Source organism: Chelonoidis abingdonii, unplaced genomic scaffold (assembly GCF_003597395.2).
Source record: "Chelonoidis abingdonii isolate Lonesome George unplaced genomic scaffold, CheloAbing_2.0 scaffold1170, whole genome shotgun sequence".
Taxonomy (NCBI): Eukaryota; Metazoa; Chordata; order Testudines; family Testudinidae; genus Chelonoidis; species Chelonoidis abingdonii.
Window position 1 is genome coordinate 1 of NW_027425431.1, and position 6823 is coordinate 6823.

General features: G+C 50.7%; 1 pseudogene; it reads right to left on the reverse strand.

Moving 5' to 3' along the window:
- Positions 1 to 3569: 3569 nt before the first annotated feature.
- LOC116826895 (interferon-inducible GTPase 5-like) lies at positions 3570 to 4328 on the reverse strand (annotated as a pseudogene).
- Positions 4329 to 6823: the final 2495 nt, after the last annotated feature.

A 6823-nucleotide genomic window follows, 5' to 3' on the forward strand; every position in this document is an offset into this window, starting at 1 on the left:
TCAGGGAGAGGGATAGCTCAGTGGTTTGAGCATTGGTCTGCTAAACCCAGGGTGGTGAATTCAGTCCTTGAGGGGGTCACTTAGGGATCTGGGGCAAAAATCAGTACTTGGTTCTGCTAGTGAAGGCAGGGGGCTGGACTTAATGACCTTTCAAGGTCCCTTCCAGTACTAGCAGATAGGAAAGATACCTATTATTATATGGCTGCTGGTTAGAAAGGAGCTTCTAGCATCTCCTCAGACCCCCAGATTATAATTAGTTAATTTTCTGTCCCCTGCCCCAGATCAGCCATAAATTGCACACCCCCAGCCCCACATCAGCTCTGCCCCCCAAGTCCCACTGCTGCACCTCCTGCAGCTCTGGGGGGGTCTTCACCCCTCTCCCCCACCCCTACCCAAACAGTCCTCTGCCTCCTGAGGGGAAGGGGAGAGTGTCACCTGCAACAATTAAGGATTCTGAGAATAGGCCACTTCCACTTTAATTGAATTGGTCTCGTTAGCACTGACCCCCACACTTGGTAAGGCAACTCCTATCTTTTCATGAGCTCTAATATATATACTGCTTACTGTATTTTTCACTCTATGCATCTGATGAAGTGGGTTTTAGCCCACAAAAGCTTGTACCCAAATAAATGTGTTAGTCTCTAAGGTGCTACAAGGACACCTGATGCAGAAAGGCAGCATTTTCATGAGACTTTGCACCGCTCTGAGCTCCAGCTTGGACAGGGTCTTTACTTTGATCCTTTCAGCCACATGTTGGCATTTCATCCTTTCAGGGGATGCAGGTGTTTTTGTGCTTTTGCTCTGAGTTTGAAATGGCTCCCTCCATACCCACCTCCAGAACTCGTGCAGTGTCAGCAGCAACATCATCCAGGAAATTCTGCAACATGATCTTTGTGGTAGGGAGTGAAACTGCTGCAGATACCACAGAACCTACCACAGGTACAAACTTAAACCAATATGTAGAATAGTTCACTGCCGCAGCTGTGCACTTGGTCAGTAGCATAATTACAAGATCTTTTGATATGAGGGAAGATCCTTTCATGGACTGAAAACTGGCTAAAAGACAGGGAACAAAGGGTAGGAATTAATGATATATTCTCAGAACGGAGAGGGGTAACTAGTGGCGTTCCCCAAGGATCAGTCCTAGGACCAATCCTATTCAATTTATTCATAAATGATCTGGAGAAAGGGGTAAACAGTGAGGTGACAAAGTTTGCAGATGATACTAAATTGTTCAAGACAGTGAAGGCCAAAGCAGACTGTGAAGAACTTCAAAAAGATCTCACAAAACTAAGTGATTGGGCAACAAAATGACAAATGAAATTTAATGGGATAAATGTAAAGTAATGCACATTGGAGGAAATAACCCCAGCTATACATACAATATGATGGAGGCTAATTTAGCTACAAACGAATCAGGAAAAAGATCTTGGAGTCATCATGGATAGGTTCGCTGAAGACATCCACGCAGTATGCAGCGGCGGTCAAAAAAAGCAAACAGGATGTTAGGATCATTAAAAGGGATAGAGATAAGAAGGAGAATAGCTTATTGGGGAGGGATAGCTCAGTGGTTTGAGCATGGGTCTGCTAACCCAGGATTGTGAGTTCAATCCTTGAGGGGCACGTAGGGATCTGGGGCAAAAATTGGTCCTGCTGTGAGGTAGGGGGCTAGACTTGATGACCTTTCAAGGTCCCTTCCAGTTCTAGGTTGGTATATCTCCAATTATTACCTTTTGCCCTATATAAATTGATGGTACACCCAACATCTCAAATACTGTGTACAGATGTGGTCTTCTCAGCTCAAAAAAGATATACTGGCACCAGAAAAGGGCAGCTAAATTCGATTAGGGGTTGGAGAGAGACCCATATGAGGAGAGAGTAAGAGGCTAGAACTCTTCAGCTTGGAAAGAGAGACTAAGGCAGGTATGATAGAGGTCTATAAAATTATGAGTGATGTGGAGAAACTGGATAAGGAAAAGTTATTTACCTGTTCCCATAACACAAAACTAGGGGTCACTAAATGAAATTAATGGGTAGCAGGTTTTAAAAGAAATACAAGGAAGATCTTCTTCCACAGTGCACAGTCAACTTGTGGAACTCCTTGCCTGAGGAGATTGTGAAGACTAGGACTATAATATGTTTAAAAGAAGACTGGATAAATTCATGGAGGTTAAGCCCATTAATGGCTATTAGCCAGGATGGGTAGGAATGGTGTCCCTAGCCTCTGTTTGACGAGGTGGAAATGGATGGCAGGAGGGAGATCACTTGATCATTGCCTGTTAGGTTCACTCCCTCTGGGGCACCTGTATTGGCCACTGTCGTAGACAGGATACTGAGTTAGATGGACCTTTGGTCTGACTCAGTACGGCGTTCTTATGTATTTCCTCACTCAGTGGGGCTTTTCAATGGCCTTCAGCTCTGCAATGGCTTGTTAGCCTGTCTAGCAACTGCAAGAAGAGAATCTTCATCAAGGCCATCAGGGACGTCACCAGCATGGCCATCACAAGCAGTGGAGAGACTGGATAGAAAGAGCAGCGACTCCACATGACACCAGACTTTCAGCCATATCTGCCTTTGCAGTTGTTCTTTTTTCTCCTCCAAGGTTTCTGTAGCAGTGTTGGACAAAGAATCGTAGGAGAGTGCATTTCTTGTGGCTGAGGGCCTCATCCACTATTGCTTCCTGCAATTTGGGAAAATCGTACTTGCCTAAGTCCCATCTCAGTCAGGCCAGTGCAAGAAGTTTTCGCGCCCTAGGCGAATCTTCCACCTTGCCCCCCTCGCCAGCTAACCCTGCCCCCCACCCAGCTAACTCAGCCCCCACCTGGGGACCCCTCCCGCACAGCTACCCCCCCACCGTGACAGCTAACCCTTCTCCACCCCGTCCCCCCTATGGCAACTAATCCTGCTGGGAGACTTTCTCCCCTTCCGTCCCCCGCAGCTAACCCTGCCTGGGGAGACTTCTCCCTTCCCCCCCAACCCCGGCAGCTAACCCTGCCTGGGAGACTTCCCCCCCGACCCGGCAGCTAACCCTGTCTGGGAGACTCCCCTTCCTCCCCCGCCCCCGGCAGCTAACCCTGCCTGGGAGACTTCCCTCCCCCCCCGACCCCGGCATTGCTAACCTGCCTGGGGGAGACTCCTTCCCCCCCGGCAGCTAACCCTGCCTGGGGAGACTTCCCCCCCTGCAGCTAACCTGCCTGGGAGACTTCTCCCTTCCGTCCCCAGGGCAGCTAACCCTGCCTGAGGAGACCTCCTGCAGAAGCTAACCTGCCTGGGTAGCCCACCCCAGCTCACTTCGGCTCTGCCTCCTCCGCTGAGCACGCCGGCGCTGCTCTAATTCTCCTCCCCCACCCGGCTTGCGGCGCTGATTGGAGGAGACTGATTGTGGGCTGTGTGCTCAGTGGAGGAGGCAGAGTGGAGGGTGAGCTGGGGCAGGAGCGGTTCCCCTGTGCACCCCCCTCGTTATTGCGGGCAAGTCTCTCCATGTGCCCCCCCAGCTCACCTCCACCTCCTCGCCTGAAGGGGTTTAGGTGCCCCCAACACTAGGCGCCCTAGGCAGCCGCCTAGTTTGCCTAAATGGTTGCACGGCCTGATCTCAGTACAAGAAAAACCCGTGGGGGGGCCACCCTCCTGTTTTCAGCCCTTCGATGCAGTTCTCTCTGGTGGCATTGAGGATTGCACTCTCACTGTACTGATGTCGCCTTTTCATGGAAGCATTGCTCTGCTCGTTTTCCCTCGCGATCATAGCGTCAGTTTTCATTGTCAAAATCCTGATCCACCTTGGGCGCGTACAACATAAAATTCTTCCCCTGTCCCTGGATCTCCTGGGCGAGGCTAATGTCGTAGTATGTCAGTGGGGGCTGGAGAGGATGATGAAAAGTCCGTAGCGGCTGAACTTCACCTGCTTGAAGTACGTGTCTGATTTAAAATTTGCCATCTCGGTCCTGCAGATCTCCGACTATAAATTTGGATATTCAGGGTGTCGGTAAGGAGCGGGCTGTCATTATCTTTTTCAGTAAGTCCTATCTCAGCAGCACCTATCTGTATCCCCCAGCCCCGGATGGCGTTGGCAAAGGACAATTTTTCCAGAGCCTGACATCCCCCCATGACAAGCGATGTTGAGAGTGTTTTTATCAACCCTCTCCAGAGCCCTTTCGCTTTAGCAGCTGCTTTGGTGAGGTTTCCTTTCCCAACAGCAGCCTTCAGTGCTTTCCATATGCTCTTTCAGGTATCTTGGGAGGCTCTTTAGCATCTGCTCCTGCTGTAGCAACTCCAGTGCACTGCTCAGCCTGCCTGAGAAGAAGCAATGAGAAATTCCATGTACGGTTAGTTTAGACAGAAGATAGACATCAGCTCACATGTGAAGGTGCAGTGGAGTTTGGGCAGGAAAAGGGAGAGCAGAGTTAAGTGTACACTTTCCCTCACCATAACCACATAACCTTAACTCTGCCCCTATAGTAATGCCAGGAGAGACACCCTCTTGCTTTTCTGGAACAGAAAGGCCCAGACCACGTGGACATGTAAAAATCCACAAAAGGGTTTGTATTTCTCAACAGGAAGCCAAAGAATGTCCTTAGAGAAAGAGATCCCATGAAGTGCTTAGAATGGTTCATAGCTCCCAGTCAGCCTGCTGGGGCTTCTCCCACCTGAAGATCTCAGTGAGTCCACAGGGAAGAGAGCAACTAACCCAGACCCCTCAAGCCTGCTGCTCTCTACACCACCTCTGATCTAGACCTTCCAGGAGAGAGAGACAGGGTGTGTGTGTGGCGGGGGACTGGGTCACAATAAGGGTCTTGGGAAAATGCCCCTGGCTTCTTTACCCTCCCTTCCTGTTTGACCCTGTGTGCATGAGGGAATCCCCCGAGTCTCAGGCTCGTTATTCTTCTTCTCCGACCCGGCCATGTCTACACTGGGGGCGTTGGTCGGCTTGCTTACTACCTCAGGCATTGTAATTAGGTCAACCTACTAGTGCAGACCAATTTCTTGGAAGAAGCCGAAGGACGAGCTTTATGGGCACAGAGCCGCTGGAGGGGCAGGCGTGGGGATTTCAGAGCAAAGGAAACTTCCTGCGGCGTTTCTGCTGCATTCAGCAAATCAGGACAGTGTGTGTGCTCTGTGTAAGCTAGACAGACCACACAAGCCCAGACCTGTCTGGTATCTTTGATTTCTCTTCCCAGTGCAAACAGCCCTGCAAGTCTGCTGAACACTTGGCCTAAAGGGGCAACAGCCATGAATGGGGCTTTCATTTTTAGTGATCTCCTTATTCCATCAATGGCTATTAGCCAGGATGGGCAGAGATGGTGTCCTTCAGCCTGTTTTGCCAGAAGCTGGGATGTGCGACAGGGATGACCACTTGATGATTATCCGTTCTGTTCATTCCATCTGGGGCAACCTGGCACTGGCCACTGTCAAGCAGACAGGACACTGGGCTAGATGGAACCTTTGGTCTGACCAGTCTGGCCGTTCTATGTTGACAAAAGTCCGCTCAGCCTGTTCACACAAATTGTTTGCAAAGTCAGCAAGCAGGAGACCACAGATGGGCCAGATGGACTGAGGGAGGGAAAAGAGCTGGGCTTCAGGCTATGGGCTCGGCCAGGCTCCGGTGAAGTCACAGAACTGGCACGACAATGAGCTGACAGAGTCCGGAAATGGGAGGAACCTTCCACAGTTCAAATCCCCATAGCGCCTTTGAGGGATTAACGTCAATGGGACTAGACCCATCCCCACCCCCACCCCCATCCCCAGATATTGTGTACTGAAAGGCGCTCTGGGGATTTGATCCTGCATGTCCTGAGAGATTTGGTCCCTGGGTGCTGGGCTGTGCAGAATTCACCTTGGGGAGACTTTCCTGGGGGTCGGGGAGGGGTGGGGAATACTGGTCTGTGAAGGTGGCCAGAGAGTCTGTGCATTGGAAGGGATGGATCAGCCCGAATCCTGATGGAAGCAGGAGGGATCCATCTGGACCATAGGGCAGTTGTTACCAGTGGACGTGTTCCAGCTCAGCAAACAGTGTCAGCAAACAGCGTGAGTCAGTTCTGAGCAGGGAGACGCCCAGTTATGCTGCAGGCAGGGTGGATTCCTGAGCGCAGGAAAGTGAAACTAACCCAGTAACAGAGGCCAGAGGGAGCCATGGCCGCAGAGAACCCCGTGGATCGTCTCCAGGGTGAAGCTAGCTGTCCTATCTGCGGGGAGTATTTTAAAGACCCAGTGGTTATAGACTGTGGGCACAGTTTCTGCCATGTCTGCATCAGCCAGTGCTGGGAGGGTCTGGATACAAGCTTCTCCTGTCCTCAGTGCAGAGAAACTGCTGAGCAGAGAAACCTGAGGCCGAACCGACCCTTGGCAAATGTCCTAGAACTAGCCAAACGGCTGAGTCTACAGGTGATGAAGGTTGCAGGAGGGGAGAGAGTGTGTGAGGATCACCGGGAGCCTCTCAAACTGTTCTGTGAAGAGGACCAAGACCCAATCTGCATGGTGTGTGACAGATCCCGGGCTCACAGAGCTCACACAGTGGTTCCCATCGAGGAGGCAGCCCAGGAGTACAAGGTAGGGAATCACTGGCCAATCTAATTCATTCTAACTGAATTTTAATGACAGGGTAATTTCAACCCAATTTACATGTCAGACTCAATTTCTCTCCCTGGCAGCCTTTGCTGTAACTACACCATTATACTCTGTAAAGCCAGGAGGCTGGATGTGGGTGACCTTTCTTTGACACTATTTCCATACCACTTCCCACTGGGGAAATAAGGTAACTTTCTCCTCAAATACACCGATGAAAGGATCCGAGAGGTTTAAGCCACAGGAGCTGCAGGTGTCATAAATA